The 18464-nt window shown below is 51.1% G+C and overlaps 1 pseudogene; it reads left to right on the top strand.

The window, feature by feature from the left end:
* LOC133360679 (zinc finger protein Xfin-like) overlaps positions 1 to 18464 on the top strand; it is a 265251-nt pseudogene that overhangs the window by 187124 nt on the left and 59663 nt on the right.

The raw sequence follows: 18464 nt of genomic DNA, 5'->3' as shown, positions 1-18464 counted from the left end.
TGGTTGCATGCAATCATCTGACCCATAGGTGGCAGCCATCTCAAGCCAGAGGACGAGAGGACTCTAGCCGCCCGTTTCAAAGACCAATGTGGGCTGGGTTGTGGCCCATTGAACACGCATATAAAGGATTTATAGTGAAAAACTTTGTTTTTACGGGTTAATTTTTACGCATTTAAGTTCAAGTTCATGTATTAGGTGTAGCCCTGTGAGCCATTCGGCTCTTTAATCGGGTGCAACCGCAACAAACAGAAAACAAAAACAAAAAACATCTTAAAGTTAATATGTGACTGAGTGCAAACAGAAATTCCAAGAAAAGACAGCAAAATGTTGCAGAAAAAAGCACCGTACACACCAACGCTGTGTGCAACAAACCCAGTGGGATGCAAGTCAAACAACAACAACCACCACAAGACAACTTAGATTAAGGCCATCAGTCTAACTCTGTACTACAACAACACAAACATGGCCAAACCAATACACTTTTCGAAAATCACCAAAATAAAGCCATGAAAGTCAAACAACAACAACCACAAGACAACTTAGATTAAGGCCATCAGTCTAACTCTGTACTACAACAACACAAACATGGCTAAACCAATACACTTTTCGAAAATCACCAAAATAAAGCCATGAAAGTCAAACAACAACAACAACCACAAGACAACTTAGATTAAGGCCATCAGTCTAACTCTGTACTACAACAACACAAACATGGCCAAACCAATACACTTTTCGAAATCACCAAAATAAAGCCACGACACCAATGAAACAGCAATCATAGGAACTGTGACGGAATTTTCACAATAAATGGCATAAACAACATGTACTACCAGAACCCTGCAGCCATAGCTGGCAGCATGAGCCACTCCACAACAGCAGCAGGAGCATCAGTCGGAGTATTGTAATTGTTCAATGCACTTTTAAGATCAAGCCAACACATACACACATCGCGCTGCAGATATTTATTCACAGTATCACGTCCTCTTCAACACGATGTGTCCAGTTTATACTACAGACTCCGTAGATAATGATATTTTTGTGCTTACATACCATTATTCTTGCACGGGCGTTGGATGTTGGGGAGGGGGGGGGGGTAGCGGCCCAGCGCCTCGCCTGGCAAAGTGCCAACTCCGCCGCTTGGCAATCTAGGCCAGGAGGGGGGCTACGCATGGCACAAGGCCTCAACATGTCTATGGTAAGGACAAAGTTCCTTGTTTGTTACGCTAACAACTGTTTACTATTGTTAAACACACATTAGTTGACAAAGATTACAATAATGGTTGTGTGCAGATAATGTATCACGTTCATTGCTTAATATTATGCAACAAATACGTTTATCTTTGTGTGCACATACCAACTCTGCTTCATTGTTTATCTTTCATTTACACTTATTTCTGCTTATTTATTAAGCGCATTTCTATTGTGTCCATCGCTCGCGTCACGCTATTCACTCACACGTAGTACTGCGATACTGATAGCTGTGCCATCATCGGGGATTGCTGTGCCCATCGATATGTGTGTGTGTCTTTGAGTCCATGTGTGTGTCTTTGAGTCCATATCTGTGTGTGTGTGTGTCCATGTGTGTGTCTTTGAGTCCACATGTGTGTGCGTGTAGAGCCATGCGTGTCTTTAAGTCCATGTGGGTGTCTGTCTTTTTCGAACGGACAATGCCCGATGTGTGTGTGTCAGTCCAAGTGTTTGTGTGTGTGTGTACGTCCAAGTGTGCGTGTCAGTCGGTGTGTGTGCATGGCTCCATATGAGTGTGTAAGTCAATGTGCATTTGTGTGTCTATGTGTGTCAGTCGATGTGTGTGTGTGTGTCAGTCCATATGTGTGTGTGTAAGTCCACATGTGTGTGTAAGTCCATGCATTTGTGTCACTCGATGTGTGTGTGTGTGTAAGTCAGTGCGTGTGTGTGAGTCGATATGTGTGTGTCAGTCTATGTATGTGTGTGTAAGTACATGCGTGTTTATGTCAATGTGTGTGTTAGTCCACGTATGTCTGTGTGTGTGTGTCTGAGTCGCTGTATGTGTGTACGTCCATATATGTGTGCGTAACTCCACGTGTGTGAATCTCAAGTGGATGTCTATGCGTGTGTGAGTCCATATGTATGCGTGTGTCAGTCCATGTGTGTGTGTCTTAGTCCATATGTGTGTGTGTGTAAGTACATATGTGTGTTTATGTCAATGTGTGTGTGTCAGTCCACGTATGTCTGTGTGTGAGTCGCTGTATGTGTGTGTGGGTCGGTGTGTATGTGTGTGAGTCGCTGTATGTGTGTGTGAGTCGCTGTATGTGTGTGTGAGTCGCTGTATGTGTGTGTGAGTCGCTGTATGTGTGTGTGAGTTGCTGTATGTGTGTGTGAGTCGGTGTGTATGCGTGTGTGAGTCGCTGTATGTGTGTACGTCGATATGTGTGTGCAACTCCACGTGTGTATGTCAATGGATGTCTGTGTGTGTGTGAGTCCATATATGTGTGTGTAAGTCGATGTGTTTGTGTGTGAGTCGATATGTGTGTGTGTGTATCAGTCCATGTGCGTGTGTGTTAGTCGCTTTTGTGTGCGTGCCTCCATGTGAGTCAGTGTAAGTCCATTTCTTTGCGTGTCTGTAGGTCAATGTGTGCGTGTGAGTGAATGTGCTTTATTGACCTGGTCAAGACCTATGATACCATCAGTAGGCCTGGCCTCTGGGTTGTTCTTCGTGCTTTCAGAGTCCCTGACCCTCTGCTCACGATCATTAAGGACCTTCAGGATGGTGAGCGGTCCCGCGTCAAACTACGTGGCCATCAGTCAGAGCCATTCCCTGTACACCTTGGGGTGTGACAGGGATGTCCTCTGGCTCCCACATTATTTAACATTTCTTTTGACCACGTAGTTCGTGAAGCCTTCAATGGCTATACCGGTGGAATTTCCATTTGGTACAGATACAATGGGAGGCTGATCGATGCCCGGGTGCGATCAAGGGATGCCTCCCTATTGCCCAACCACGTTATGTATGCCGATGCTCTGGTGATTGCTGCTCACTGCTGCTGAACCTGGAGCGTGCCACTAAGAGGTGGGCCCTCACCATCAGCCCCACCAAAACTAAGGACCTGCCTGGGTATTTTGTACCATCGGACAATCCACCCCCACAGCTCACAATTCGTGATGCGCCAGTTGTGGAGAGATTGCTGAGATTCCCATACCTGGGCAGTGTGCTCATGACCGGCTCCGGTTTAACAGCAGAGGTCTCACTCCAAATCAGTCAGGCGCCAATATCTTTTCATCGGTTGCGTAACGCTGTGTGGACGCTACCTGGTCTCTCGCTCCGCACGAAGCTTCAGGTCTTCTCGGCCACGGTCATTCCCTCCCTTCTCTATGCTTGCAAAACGTGGACCCCCCTAATGGAGCATCTTCGCAGGTTAGAAACATTTAGGCTGGCCTGCTAACGATCCATCCTGCGCTTAACCATATGTGTGTGTGCATCTAAGTCGATGTGTTTCTATGTGTGTGGGTCGATGTCTGTGTGTAAGTCTACGTGTGTGTCTGCCTTTTTTGCCCGGGCAACGCCGGGTACTTACCGCTAGTTTATATATAAAGTGTGTTTACAGTTATTTGTTTACCTTCCCTAGACTGTGCACTCTGATCGTGCTCGTGAGTGACGTGGGTGGGTGGGTGAGTGAGTGACGTGGGTGGGTGGGTGAGTGAGTGGGTGAGTGAGTGAGTGGGTGAGTGAGTGGGTGAGTGAGTGGGTGAGTGAGTGAGTGGGTGAGTGAGTGGGTGAGTGAGTGGGTGAGTGAGTGAGTGGGTGAGTGAGTGAGTGGGTGAGTGGGTGGGTGAGTGAGTGGGTGAGTGAGTGGGTGGGTGAGTGAGTGGGTGGGTGAGTGAGTGGGTGGGTGGGTGGGTGAGTGAGTGAGTGGGTGGGTGAGTGGGTGGGTGAGTGAGTGGGTGAGTGAGTGAGTGGGTGAGTGGGTGGGTGAGTGAGTGAGTGGGTGAGTGAGTGGGTGGGTGAGTGAGTGGGTGGGTGAGTGAGTGGGTGGGTGGGTGAGTGAGTGGGTGAGTGGGTGGGTGAGTGGGTGAGTGGGTGGGTGAGTGAGTGAGTGGGTGGGTGAGTGAGTGGGTGAGTGGGTGGGTGAGTGGGTGGGTGAGTGAGTGGGTGGGTGAGTGGGTGATTGAGTGAGTGAGTGGGTGAGTGGGTGGGTGGGTGGGTGAGTGAGTGGGTGAGTGGGTGAGTGGGTGAGTGAGTGGGTGAGTGGGTGAGTGAGTGGGTGAGTGGGTGAGTGGGTGAGTGAGTAGGTGAGTGGGTGAGTGGGTGAGTGAGTGGGTGGGTGAGTGAGTGGGTGGGTGAGTGAGTGGGTGAGTGAGTGGGTGGGTGGGTGAGTGGGTGATTGAGTGGGTGGGTGAGTGGGTGATTGAGTGGGTGGGTGAGTGGGTGATTGAGTGGGTGGGTGAGTGGGTGGGTGAGTGACGTGATTGAGTGGGTGAGTGAGTGGGTGGGTGATTGAGTGAGTGGGTGAGTGAGTGAGTGGGTGAGTGACGTGGGTGAGTGAGTGAGTGAGTGGGTGACTACCCCGTGCCCCCCCCCCCCTCTACGTGATGAGTAAAGAGCTTCTCAGGTCATCGGATTCTAAAAATTCTAATTCTGAACGAGATCACGAAATTTGCGAATTACCAATCGCGTTTTGAATTGGGAGGGGGCGGGGCAGGGGCAGGGAGTGGCACCAGCGAGGACCCATCGCACGTGACCGAGAGGCGACGCGGAAGTCCACGTGGTTCCGGGTTAGACTCCTCGCACGCGCACAGCCTGGCACGGGTCGTATTCAGCCTGGCACGGGTCGTATTCAGCCTGGCACGGGTCGTATTCAGCCTGGCACGGGTCGTATTCAGCCTGGCACGGGTCGCGCACAGCCTGGCACGGGTCGTATTCAGCCTGGCACGGGTCGCGCACAGCCTGGCACGGGTCGTATTCAGCCTGGCACGGGTCGCGCACAGCCTGGCACGGGTCGTATTCAGCCTGGCACGGGTCGTATTCAGCCTGGCACGGGTCGTATTCAGCCTGGCACGGGTCGTATTCAGCCTGGCACGGGTCGCGCACAGCCTGGCACGGGTCGTATTCAGCCTGGCACGGGTCGCGCACAGCCTGGCACGGGTCGTATTCAGCCTGGCACGGGTCGCGCACAGCCTGGCACGGGTCGTATTCAGCCTGGCACGGGTCGCGCACAGCCTGGCACGGGTCGTATTCAGCCTGGCACGGGTCGCGCACAGCCTGGCACGGGTCGTATTCAGCCTGGCACGGGTCGTATTCAGCCTGGCACGGGTCGCGCACAGCCTGGCACGGGTCGTATTCAGCCTGGCACGGGTCGCTCCACAGCCTGGCACGGGTCGTATTCAGCCTGGCACGGGTCGCGCACAGCCTGGCACGGGTCGCGCACAGCCTGGCACGGGTCGTATTCAGCCTGGCACGGGTCGCTCCACAGCCTGGCACGGGTCGCTCCACAGCCTGGCACGGGTCGCATTCAGCCTGGCACGGGTCGCTCCACAGCCTGGCACGGGTCGTATTCAGCCTGGCACGGGTCGCATTCAGCCTGGCACGGGTCGCGCACAGCCTGGCACGGGTCTTATTCAGCCTGGCACGGGTCTTATTCAGCCTGGCACGGGTCGCTCCCAGCCTGGCACGGGTCGCTCCCAGCCTGGCACGGGTCGCTCCACAGCCTGGCACGGGTCGAACCCAGCCTGGCACGGGTCGCTCCCAGCCTGGCACGGGTCGCACCCAGCCTGGCACGGGTCGCACCCAGCCTGGCACGGGTCTTATTCAGCCTGGCACGGGTCGCACCCAGCCTGGCACGGGTCGCTCCCAGCCTGGCACGGGTCGCTCCCAGCCTGGCACGGGTCGTATTCAGCCTGGCACGGGTCGCATTCAGCCTGGCACGGGTCGAACCCAGCCTGGCACGGGTCGCTCCCAGCCTGGCACGTGTCTATGAGTCTCTGTATATCTCTGTGGGTCTCTGTATATCTCTGCGGATCTCTATGGGTGTCTATGAGCCTCTGTGGGTCTCTATATATCTCTGTGGGTCTGTGTATATATCTGTGGGTCTGTGTATATCTCTGTGGGTCTCTATGAGTCTCTGTGGGTCTCTATATATCTCTCTGTATCTCTGTATATCTCTGTGGGTCTGTGTATATATCTGTGGGTCTCTATGGGTGTCTATGAGCCTCTGTGGGTCTATATATCTCTGTGGGTCTGTGTATATATCTGTGGGTCTGTGTATATCTCTGTGGGTCTCTATGGGTGTCTATGAGTCTCTGTGGGTCTCTATATATCTCTCTGTATCTCTGTATATCTCTGTGGGTCTGTGTATATCTCTGTGGGTGTCTATGGGTGTCTATGAGTCTCTGTGGGTCTCTATGACTATGGGTCTCTGTGGGTCTCTGTGAGTATGGGTCTCTGTGGGTCTCTATGAGTATGGGTCTCTGTGGGTCTTTATGACTATGGGTCTTTGTGGGTCTCTGTGAGTAAGGGTCTCTGTGGGTCTTTGAGTATGGGTCTCTGTGGGTCTCTATGAGAATGGGTCTCTGTGGGTCTCTATGAGTATGGGTCTCTGTGGGTCTCTATGAGAATGGGTCTCTGTGGGTCTCTATGAGAATGGGTCTCTGTGGGTCTCTGTGAGTATGGGTCTCTGTGGGTCTCTCTGAGTGTGGGTCTCTGTGGGTCTCAATGAGTATGGGTCTCTGTGGGTCTTTATGACTATGGGTCTCTGTGGGTCTCTATGAGTATGGGTTTCTGTGGGTCTCTGTGAGTATGGGTCTCTGTGGGTCTCTGTGAGTATGGGTCTCTGTGGGTCTCTATGACTATGGGTCTCTGTGGGTCTCTATGAGTATGGGTCTCTGTGGGTTTCTATGACTATGGGTCTCTGTGGGTCTCTATGCCTATGGGTCTCTGTGGGTCTCTGTGAGTATGGGTCTCTGTGGGTCTCTATGAGTATGGGTCTATGTGGGTCTTTATGACTATGGGTCTCTGTGGGTCTCTGTGAGTAAGGGTCTCTGTGGGTCTCTGAGTATGGGTCTCTGTGGGTCTCTATGAGAATGGGTCTCTGTGGGTCTCTATGAGTATGGGTCTCTGTGGGTCTCTATGAGAATGGGTCTCTGTGGGTCTCTATGAGAATGGGTCTCTGTGGGTCTCTGTGAGTATGGGTCTCTGTGGGTCTCTGTGAGTGTGGGTCTCTGTGGGTCTCTGTGAGTGTGGGTCTCTATGGGTCTCAATGACTATGGGTCTCTGTGGGTCTCTGTGAGTATGGGTCTCTGTGGGTCTCTCTGAGTGTGGGTCTCTGTGGGTCTCAATGAGTATGGGTCTCTGTGGGTCTTTATGACTATGGGTCTCTGTGGGTCTCTATGAGTATGGGTTTCTGTGGGTCTCTGTGAGTATGGGTCTCTGTGGGTCTCTGTGAGTATGGGTTTCTGTGGGTCTCTATGACTATGGGTCTCTGTGGGTCTCTATGAGTATGGGTCTCTGTGGGTCTCTATGACTATGGGTCTCTGTGGGTCTCTATGACTATGGGTCTCTGTGGGTCTCTGTGAGTATGGGTCTCTGTGGGTCTCTATGAGTATGGGTCTCTGTGGGTCTTTATGACTATGGGTCTCTGTGGGTCTCTGTGAGTAAGGGTCTCTGTGGGTCTCTGAGTATGGGTCTCTGTGGGTCTCTATGAGAATGGGTCTCTGTGGGTCTCTATGAGTATGGGTCTCTGTGGGTCTCTATGAGAATGGGTCTCTGTGGGTCTCTATGAGAATGGGTCTCTGTGGGTCTCTGTGAGTATGGGTCTCTGTGGGTCTCTCTGAGTGTGGGTCTCTGTGGGTCTCAATGAGTATGGGTCTCTGTGGGTCTTTATGACTATGGGTCTCTGTGGGTCTCTATGAGTATGGGTTTCTGTGGGTCTCTGTGAGTATGGGTCTCTGTGGGTCTCTGTGAGTATGGGTCTCTGTGGGTCTCTATGACTATGGGTCTCTGTGGGTCTCTATGAGTATGGGTCTCTGTGGGTTTCTATGACTATGGGTCTCTGTGGGTCTCTATGCCTATGGGTCTCCGTGGGTCTCTGTGAGTATGGGTCTCTGTGGGTCTCTATGAGTATGGGTCTATGTGGGTCTTTATGACTATGGGTCTCTGTGGGTCTCTGTGAGTAAGGGTCTCTGTGGGTCTCTGAGTATGGGTCTCTGTGGGTCTCTATGAGAATGGGTCTCTGTGGGTCTCTATGAGTATGGGTCTCTGTGGGTCTCTATGAGAATGGGTCTCTGTGGGTCTCTATGAGAATGGGTCTCTGTGGGTCTCTGTGAGTATGGGTCTCTGTGGGTCTCTATGAGAATGGGTCTCTGTGGGTCTCTCTGAGTGTGGGTCTCTATGAGTATGGGTCTCTGTGGGTCTCTGTGAGTGTGGGTCTCTGTGGGTCTGTTTGAGTCTCTGTGGGTCTCTCTGAGTATGGGTCTTTGTGGGTCTCTATGAGTGTGGGTCTCTGTGGGTCTCTGTGAGTGTGGGTCTCTGTGGGTCTCTATGAGTGTGGGTCTCTGTGGGTCTCTATGAGTATGGGTCTCTGTGGGTCTCTATGAGTGTGGGTCTCTGTGGGTCTCTATGAGAATGGGTCTCTGTGGGTCTCTATGAGAATGGGTCTTTGTGGGTCTCTGTGGGTCTCTGTGGGTCTCTATGAGTGTGGGTCTCTGTGGGTCTCTATGAGTGTGGGTCTCTGTGGGTCTCTGTGAGTATGGGTCTCTGTGGGTCTCTCTGAGTGTGGGTCTCTGTGGGTCTCTATGAGTATGGGTCTTTGTGGGTCTCTATGAGAATGGGTCTTTGTGGGTCTCTATGAGAATAGGTCTCTGTGGGTCTCTCTGAGTGTGGGTCTCTATGAGTATGGGTCTCTGTGGGTCTCTGTGAGTGTGGGTCTCTGTGGGTCTGTTTGAGTCTCTGTGGGTCTCTCTGAGTATGGGTCTTTGTGGGTCTCTATGAGTGTGGGTCTCTGTGGGTCTCTCTGAGTGTGGGTCTCTGTGGGTCTCTATGAGTGTGGGTCTCTGTGGGTCTCTATGAGTATGGGTCTCTGTGGGTCTCTATGAGAATGGGTCTTTGTGGGTCTCTGTGGGTCTCTGTGGGTCTCTATGAGTGTGGGTCTCTGTGGGTCTCTGTGGGTCTCTATGAGTGTGGGTCTCTGTGGGTCTCTATGAGAATGGGTCTCTGTGGGTCTCTATGAGAATGGGTCTTTGTGGGTCTCTGTGGGTCTCTATGAGTGTGGGTCTCTGTGGGTCTCTGTGAGTATGGGTCTCTGTGGGTCTCTCTGAGTGTGGGTCTCTGTGGGTCTCTATGAGTATGGGTCTTTGTGGGTCTCTATGAGAATGGGTCTTTGTGGGTCTCTATGAGAATAGGTCTCTGTGGGTCTCTCTGAGTGTGGGTCTCTGTGGGTCTCTATGAGTGTGTCTGTGGATCTCTATGAGTATGGGTCTCTGTGGGTCTCTATGAGTGTGGGTCTCTGTGGGTCTCTATGAGTGTGGGTCTCTATGAGTACGTGTCTCTGTGGGTCTCTATGAGTGTGGGTCTCTATGAGTATGGGTCTTTGTGGGTCTCTATGAGAATGGGTCTTTGTGGGTCTCTATGAGAATAGGTCTCTGTGGGTCTCTCTGAGTGTGGGTCTCTGTGGGTCTCTATGAGTGTGTCTGTGGGTCTCTATGAGTATGGGTCTCTGTGGGTCTCTATGAGTGTGGGTCTCTGTGGGTCTCTATGAGTGTGGGTCTCTATGAGTATGGGTCTCTGTGGGTCTCTGTGAGTGTGGGTCTCTGTGGGTCTCTATGATTATGGGTCTCTGTGGGTCTCTATGAGTGTGGGTCTCTATGAGTATGGGTCTCTGTGGGTCTCTGTGAGTATGGGTCTCTGTGGGTCTCTATGAGTATGGGTCTCTGTGGGTCTCTATGAGTGTGGGTCTCTGTGGGTCTCTGCGTCTGTAGAAACACGCCTTGAGTTTATTTGCTGCTATGAATGTCCTCGTGATGATGTTGATGATGACGACATCAGCCCACGTGGTTGAGCCGCCATCATCTGTGATGTCCACGTGGCTTCTGATGAAAGTGCCACAGCAGCAGCTTCTCAGTGAGGCCTTGCACCCTGGTCAGAGTTACTCGTCGTAGTTTTAGTGTCAACCCAGAACTCGTTACAAACAACACGAACAGTGTTCACTGCTGCTGTGAACACAGCAGTCAACCCATGGCACCTGCAGGGTCTGTCCCGTGACCTCGTGCACCTAGCCTGACACAGCAGTCAACCCATGGCACCTGCAGGGTCTGTCCCGTGACCTCGTGCACCTAGCCTGGCACAGCAGTCAACCCATGACACCTGCTGGGTCTGCCCTGTGGGAGGGGTGGGGCTGGGTGGAGAGGGGAGGGTGGAGAGGTCGGGGAGGGGTGGGGCTGGGTGGGTGGGGGGTGGAAGGGCTGGGTGGGGAGGGTGGGGAGGTTGGGGCTGGGTGGGGAGAGTGGAGAGGTTGGGGCTGGGTGGGGGCTGGGTGGGGGGTGGGGCTGGGTGGGGAGGGGCTGGGTGGGGGCTGGGTGGGGGGTGGGGCTGGGTGGGGAGGGTGGGGCTGGGTGGGATTTTGGGGAGGAAGGGGGCTGGGTGGGGGGGGTGGGAGGGGTGGGGCTGGGTGGGGGCTGGGTGGGGGCTGGGTGGGGGCTGGGTGGGGGGTGGGGCTGGGTGGGGAGGTTGGGGCTGGGTGGGGAGGGGCTGCTCACCCCGTGGTGCCCGTATAAAACTCAACGTGTCACCTCCTCACGCCGGCTTCTGCCGCCCTCACAGTCGGCCACATTTGCGGTATCCACCACGCCCTGGCCGTAGTTGTTGACCCTGGTGGCCACTGACCGAGCAACCCACCAACGTCACTACAGCAGCTCCCTCTGCAGCAGCAGTAGCAGCAGCAGTAGTAGTAGTAACAGCAGCAACAGGAACAGCAGCAGCAGCAGGAGCAGCAGCAGTAACAGCAGTAGTAGTAGCAGTAGCAGCAGCAGCAGCAGCTCCCTCTGCAGCAGCAGCAGTAGCAGCACAACGTGTCACTCTGTGTCAGCTCCACAGAGACGATCTTCAGCTGTGTCAGCTTGTGAGTAATGACGGTCACGTGGGTCACGTGGGTGCCCCTCCCTCGTGTGCACGTGGCAGCTGCCGTCGAGTGGAAGGATCTTGCGGCGTCGTCAATGGAGGAGTCCGGCGGGGCGAGGAGCAGCAGCAGCAGCAGGAGACGCAGGCGGAGTGGCGGCCGCCTGCAGCAGCAGCAGCTACAGGTGCAGCAGGAGCAGCAGCTACAGGGCATGGAGGCTCCCAGCTCCTCCTCCTCAACAACCACAATGGCACCACCACCACCGCCATCACCATCGCTACCGGTGACAACGTGAGTAGCAAGCGGCACAAGGATGCCTACGGATCTCTGTGTGGTGAGTCTGTGGGTCTCTGTGTGGTGAGTCTGTGGGTCTCTGTGTGGTGAGTCTGTGGGTCTCTGTGTGGTGAGTCTGTGGGTCTCTGTGTGGTGAGTGTGTGGGTCTCTGTGTGGTGAGTCTGTGGGTCTCTGTGTGGTGAGTGTGTGGGTCTCTGTGTGGTGAGTCTGTGGGTCTCTGTGTGGTGAGTGTGTGGGTCTCTGTGTGGTGAGTCTGTGGGTCTCTGTGTGGTGAGTCTGTGGGTCTCTGTGTGAGTCTGTGGGTCTCTGTGTGGTGAGTCTATGGGTCTCTGTGTGGTGAGTCTATGGGTCTCTGTGTGGTGAGTCTGTGGGTCTCTGTGTGGTGAGTCTATGGGTCTCTGTGTGAGTGAGTCTATGGGTCTCTGTGTGGTGAGTCTATGGGTCTCTGAGTGAGTCTGTGGGTCTCTGTGTGGTGAGTCTATGGGTCTCTGTGTGAGTGAGTCTATGGGTCTCTGTGTGGGGAGTCTGTGGGTCTCTGTGTGAGTCTGTGGGTCTCTGTGTGGTGAGTCTGTGGGTCTCTGTGTGAGTCTGTGGGTCTCTGTGTGGTGAGTCTGTGGGTCTCTGTGTGGTGAGTCTGTGGGTCTCTGTGTGGTGAGTCTGTGGGTCTCTGTGCGAGTCTGTGGGTCTCTGTGTGGTGAGTCTGTGGGTCTCTGTGCGAGTCTGTGGGTCTCTGTGTGAGTCTGTGGGTCTCTGTGTGAGTGAGCCTATGGGTCTCTGTGTGGTGAGTCTGTGGGTCTCTGTGTGGTGAGTCTATGGGTCTCTGTGTGAGTGAGTCTATGGGTCTCTGTGTGAGTCTGTGGGTCTCTGTGTGGTGAGTGTGTGGGTCTCTGTGTGAGTCTATGGGTCTCTGTGTGGTGAGTCTACGGGTCTCTGTGTGAGTCTGTGGGTCTCTGTGTGAGTCTGTGGGTCTCTGTGTGAGTCTGTGGGTCTCTGTGTGAGTCTGTGGGTCTCTGTGTGAGTCTGTGGGTCTCTGTGTGAGTCTGTGTGTCTTTGTGTGAGTCTGTGGGTCTCTGTGTGGTGAGTCTATGGGTCTCTGTGTGGTGAGTCTATGGGTCTCTGTGTGGTGAGTCTGTGGGTCTCTGTGTGGTGAGTCTATGGGTCTCTGTGTGAGTGAGTCTATGGGTCTCTGTGTGGTGAGTCTATGGGTCTCTGAGTGAGTCTGTGGGTCTCTGTGTGGTGAGTCTATGGGTCTCTGTGTGAGTGAGTCTATGGGTCTCTGTGTGGTGAGTCTGTGGGTCTCTGTGTGAGTCTGTGGGTCTCTGTGTGGTGAGTCTGTGGGTCTCTGTGTGAGTCTGTGGGTCTCTGTGTGGTGAGTCTGTGGGTCTCTGTGTGGTGAGTCTGTGGGTCTCTGTGTGGTGAGTCTGTGGGTCTCTGTGTGGTGAGTCTGTGGGTCTCTGTGCGAGTCTGTGGGTCTCTGTGTGGTGAGTCTGTGGGTCTCTGTGCGAGTCTGTGGGTCTCTGTGTGAGTCTGTGGGTCTCTGTGTGAGTGAGCCTATGGGTCTCTGTGTGGTGAGTCTGTGGGTCTCTGTGTGGTGAGTTTATGGGTCTCTGTGTGAGTGAGTCTATGGGTCTCTGTGTGAGTCTCTGTGTGAGTCTGTGGGTCTCTGTGTGAGTCTCTGTGTGAGTCTGTGGGTCTCTGTGTGAGTCTCTGTGTGAGTCTCTGTGTGAGTCTGTGGGTCTCTGTGTGAGTCTCTGTGGGAGTCTCTGTGTGAGTCTCTGTGTGAGTGGTCTCTGTGTGAGTCTCTGTGTGAGTCTCTGTGTGAGTCTCTGTGTGAGTCTCTGTGTGAGTCTGTGGGTCTCTGTGTGGTGAGTCTGTGGGTCTCTGTGTGAGTCTCTGTGTGAATCTGTGGGTCTCTGTGGTGAGTCTGTGGGTCTCTGTGTGAGTCTCTGTGTGGTGAGTCTGTGGGTCTCTGTGTGAGTCTGTGGGTCTCTGTGTGGTGAGTCTGTGGGTCTCTGTGTGGTGAGTCTGTGGGTCTCTGTGTGGTGAGTCTGTGGGTCTCTGTGTGGTGAGTCTGTGGGTCTCTGTGTGGTGAGTCTGTGGGTCTCTGTGTGGTGAGTCTCTGGGTCTCTGTGTGGTGAGTCTCTGGGTCTCTGTGTGGTGAGTCAATGGGTCTCTGTGTGGTGAGTCAATGGGTCTCTGTGTGGTGAGTCTGTGGGTCTCTGTGTGAGTCTCTGTGTGGTGAGTCTGTGGGTCTCTGTGTGAGTCTGTGGGCAGGGTGGGCAAACTTTTTCACTTGCCGGCCACAATGGGTTTTAAAATGTGACAGAGGGGCTGGGCCAGGAACAGGTGGATGTAGTGTTTGTGTGAACTAATATAAATGACAGGTAAAAATCATCACATGAAAGGATTTGGCCTTTAACAGGTAGCAAAGCATTTATTTTGCAAGGCAATTTAACAAATGGCACGAACATGAACAATACAAAACATGTCGTAACGTGACTGATGAAACATCATGAAAACATTTCGATTTAAAGCTTTCGTGACTGCAGGGATTCATCTTCTTGGTTCTTTCGGTAAAGTCACGTAGAAGGGAAGTAATAAAATAATAAAAATAAAACATAATAAAATAAAATAATTCTCACGACGTTTCTTCACCTGAAGACGGCTGCTTGCGTTGTAGCCGAAACGTCGTGAGAATTATTTTATTTTATTATGTTTTATTTTTATTATTTTATTACTTCCCTTCTACGTGATGACTTTACCGAAAGAACCAAGAAGATCGTGAAAACATCTGAGGCCTGCGCCCAAACCAATGACCTCACTTGGACTTCTTAATCATCTACATTGACAGCTTAGAGCAGCCAACGCAGACTGTGTGACGGAGATTTGGCTCCAACCTCGCTGCAGCAACAGATCATCACTTTAAGTTGCAGTGGGAACAGTGTTTGTTGATCTCCCATTTTTGGCAGCGCATCCAAGTCTGGAGTTATTTTTGTTGTGGAAATTCTCAGGGTAGATCTGAGGTGCTGACCCGTTAACTTTGATCTGTGACGGGCTTTGTTGCCGTTCATGACGCTGAATGTCTGCTCACACGCACACAAGTCGAGCCAAACAAAGTCAGTATCTTCTGTGCAGTCCTCCGGAGGTTTGGAAACGTGGCTCTGTTAAGTTGAAGCATGAAAGTCATTCAGTTTAACAGAGTTTAACTTCTCCGTTAGGACGGAGTCACCACACAGAGACCCACAGACTCACCACACAGAGACCCATAGACTCACCACACAGAGACCCACAGACTCGCACACAGAGAACCACAGACTCACCACACAGAGACCCACAGACTCACCACACAGAGACCCACAGACTCACCACACAGAGACCCATAGACTCACCACACAGAGACCCACAGACTCACCACACAGAGACCCACAGACTCACCACACAGAGACCCACAGACTCACCACACAGAGACCCACAGACTCACCACACAGAGACCCACAGACTCACCACACAGAGACCCACAGACTCACCACACAGAGACCCACAGGCGCACACAGAGACCCACAGACTCACCACACAGAGACCCACAGACTCACCACACAGAGACCCACAGACTCACCACACAGAGACCCACAGACTCACCACACAGAGACCCACAGACTCACCACACAGAGACCCACAGACTCACCACACAGAGACCCACAGACTCACCACACAGAGACCCACAGACTCACACAGAGACCCACAGACTCACCACACAGAGACCCACAGACTCACCACACAGAGACCCACAGACTCACCACACAGAGACCCACAGACTCACACAGAGACCCACAGACTCACACAGAGACCCACAGACTCACCACACAGAGACCCACAGACTCATCACACAGAGACCCACACACTCACACAGAGACCCACAGACTCACACAGAGACCCACATACTCACCACACAGAGACCCACAGACTCACCACACAGAGACTCACAGACTCACACAGAGACCCACTGAAGATCTATCAGTTCCAACTGCAGCTCCTGTGGTGCCGTTTCAGGGTCTTGTGACAGGGGACAGGACACCAGCTGAAGTGACTGTTCAATCTTCTTGGTTCTTTCGGTAAAGTCACGTAAAATGGAAATAATAAAATAATGAAAATAAAACATAATAAAATAATATATGTTTTATTTTTATTATTTTATTATTTCCCTTCTACGTGATGACTTTACCGAAAGAACCAAGAAGATGAATCCCTGCTGCAGTCACGAAAGCTTCAAATCGAAATTTGACTGGTCAATGTTTTCGAAATCAGAGAACCAACTGCAGAATTCTCCGTGCAGGTCCTCAAGCGATTTGCTGCATTTTTTAAATCCTTTATATTAAGTTCACTTGCTTGCTTAGGACCGTGCAAACCTTTCGGTCGTTTTTTAACCCACTTCCCGTGTTCCACTCGAGCTGACATTTTCCACACAGACTCGTTGTGCGTGACAATTAATGTTCGTGAAAATTTTTTTCCAAAATGTTCCACTTTTTAGGAATTTTTTTTTCATATTTAATTTAAAATACCAATGTGATCAAAATGAAACTCTTAACTCAAGAAAAACAGAAATGAATAATAAAATGAAACCGATGCCACGCATATAAAGGATTTATAGTGAAAAACTTAGTTTTTACGGGTTAATTTTTTATCAAATCAGTTCCACATGGCGAGTCACAGTTCAGCGTGATGAACTGACTTTTTAAATCCTTTATATTAAGTTCGCTTGCTTGCTTGCTTGCTTAGGACTGTGCAAATCTTTCGGTCGTTTTTTAACCCACTTCCCGTGATCCAATCGAGCTGACATTTTCCACACAGACTCGTTGTGCCAGACAATTATTGTTCGTGAAAAACAATTCCCAAAATTTTACACTTTTTAGGCAAAAATTTTTTATTTTACATATATTCAAAAGAACTCATTCTTGGCTTTGGCTGAACGTCACAGTGTAAGAGCCCAGAGCGTAACCCCTACACAGGCCGTGGCGGAGTAGCGCAGTTGGTAGCGCCCTCGCTTCCCATGCCAAAGGTCGCGGGATCGATCCCCGCGTCCTCCACAGGCGAATATATTTTTAAATCCTTTATATTAAGTTCGCTTGCGTGCTTGCTTGCTTGCTTAGGACCGTGCAAATCTTTCGGTCGTTTTTTAACCCACTTCCCGTGATCCAATCGAGCTGACATTTTGCACACAGACTCGTTGTGCGTGGCAATTACTTTTCGTGAAATTTTTTTCTATAACTTTACACTTTTTAGGAATGTTTTTTTTTTATATTTAATTACCAATTGCTTAATGGTGGCAGGCAATCATCTGACCCATAGGTGGCAGCCATCTCAAGCCAGAGGACGAGAGGACTCTAGCCGCCACGCATATAAAGGATTTATAGTGAAAAACTTTGTTTTTACGGGTTAATTTTTTCAAATTTGCTTTTGATCTCCGGACACAAGATGTCTGCAGTCTGTACCGTGTATTCTTTTACAAACTTGCCTTCGGAGAAAGTGGTAATGAGTGGTAATGTTGGTGAGAATAAGTTTTGAAAGAAAATTTAAATCGAAGTGAAGAAGGAAATTATTGAAAAGTTTGTATAATTAATGATTTTTTAAAACTTTAATTATGTGTTCTGTGCTTAAAACTCTTTAAAAAAGCTGTGGGGTCTAGAACGGACTCGTGAAATTTGGAGACAACTCGGAGTTAAGTTTAGTTTGTTTTGTTGAATCACACAAAGCGTAACAGTTATGTACAGTGATACCTCGGTTCACGAACGCTTCTGTTCACGAACAACTCGGTTCACGAACAGAAAAGTTCATAAAAAGATGCTTCGGTGCACGAACAGGAGACGCGGCCATTTTAATGCTGTTTCCAGGCTGTCACGTGGTCGTGACTTCCTGTAGGAAGATCGTGGAGAGAAGAAGAGACACAGAAAGAAGTACTGTGACTACTGTGAAGACACTTTCAGTGACTTTTTGCTTTTTAGCACATACAGTACTGTACTACTGTACTACTGTACTGTACAATACTGTACTTACTGTATTGTACAGTTCACCTGTTTGAGTGCTTACTGAAGTCATCTCAAGCAAGGGTTAGTGTTCTCTCTGTATACATTACTATACTGTACAGTACTAATGTGTATTGTAATTTGATTCATATTTTTTGTGCTTCAAAAACCAAAAAAAAGGTCAGAACGGATTAACCGGATTCACATTGAACCCTGTGGGGAAACGTGCCTCGGTTCGCGACCAATTTGGTTCGCGACCAGAGTCAGTTCACGAATTAAGTTCGTGAACCGAGGTACCACTGTCTATAACTTTTGTTATACAAAATTCCTAGTAAGATATTAATTCTGGGAGTGTAGTCATACCCCTCCCCCTCATTCAAGCCGCCATTTAGAGAGCGAAAGCGCCGAGAACGTTAATCGCTAACGCAAGAACCCGTTAATCTCTTCTCGCATCTTTCATACGATGATGATGATGCGGTGAAGTAAACGTTTGTAACGGGTTCCGGAGACACTTGTAGAGGTAACTTCTTTATTACGATCCAACACTCCAACAGTCCAACAGTCCAACAGTCCTGATACTCTGTTACAGCCCAGGTACACAGCCTAGGTACACAGCCTAGGTACACAGCCTATGTACACAGCCTATGTACACAGCCTAGGTACACAGCCTAGGTACACAGCCTAGGCACACAGCCTAGGCACACAGCCTAGGTACACAGCCTATGTACACAGCCTAGGCACACAGCCTAGGTACACAGCCTAGGTACACAGCCTAGGTACACAGCCTAGGTACACAGCCTAGCGACACAGCCTAGGTACACAGCCTAGGTACACAGCCTAGGCACACAGCCTAGGCACACAGCCTAGGCACACAGCCTAGCGACACAGCCTAGGTACACAGCCTAGGTACACAGCCTAGGTACACAGCCTAGGTACACAGCCTAGCGACACAGCCTAGGTAGACAGCCTAGATACACAGCCTAGCGACACAGCCTAGGTAGACAGCCTAGGTACACAGCCTAAGTACACAGCCTAGGTACACAGCCTAGATACACAGGCTAGGTAC

Source organism: Lethenteron reissneri, chromosome 69 (genome assembly GCF_015708825.2).
Source record: "Lethenteron reissneri isolate LAM-NWPU_2019-01 chromosome 69, ASM1570882v1, whole genome shotgun sequence".
In the NCBI taxonomy this organism is placed as follows: domain Eukaryota; kingdom Metazoa; phylum Chordata; class Hyperoartia; order Petromyzontiformes; family Petromyzontidae; genus Lethenteron; species Lethenteron reissneri.
This window is presented reverse-complemented; position numbering and strand designations above follow the sequence as displayed.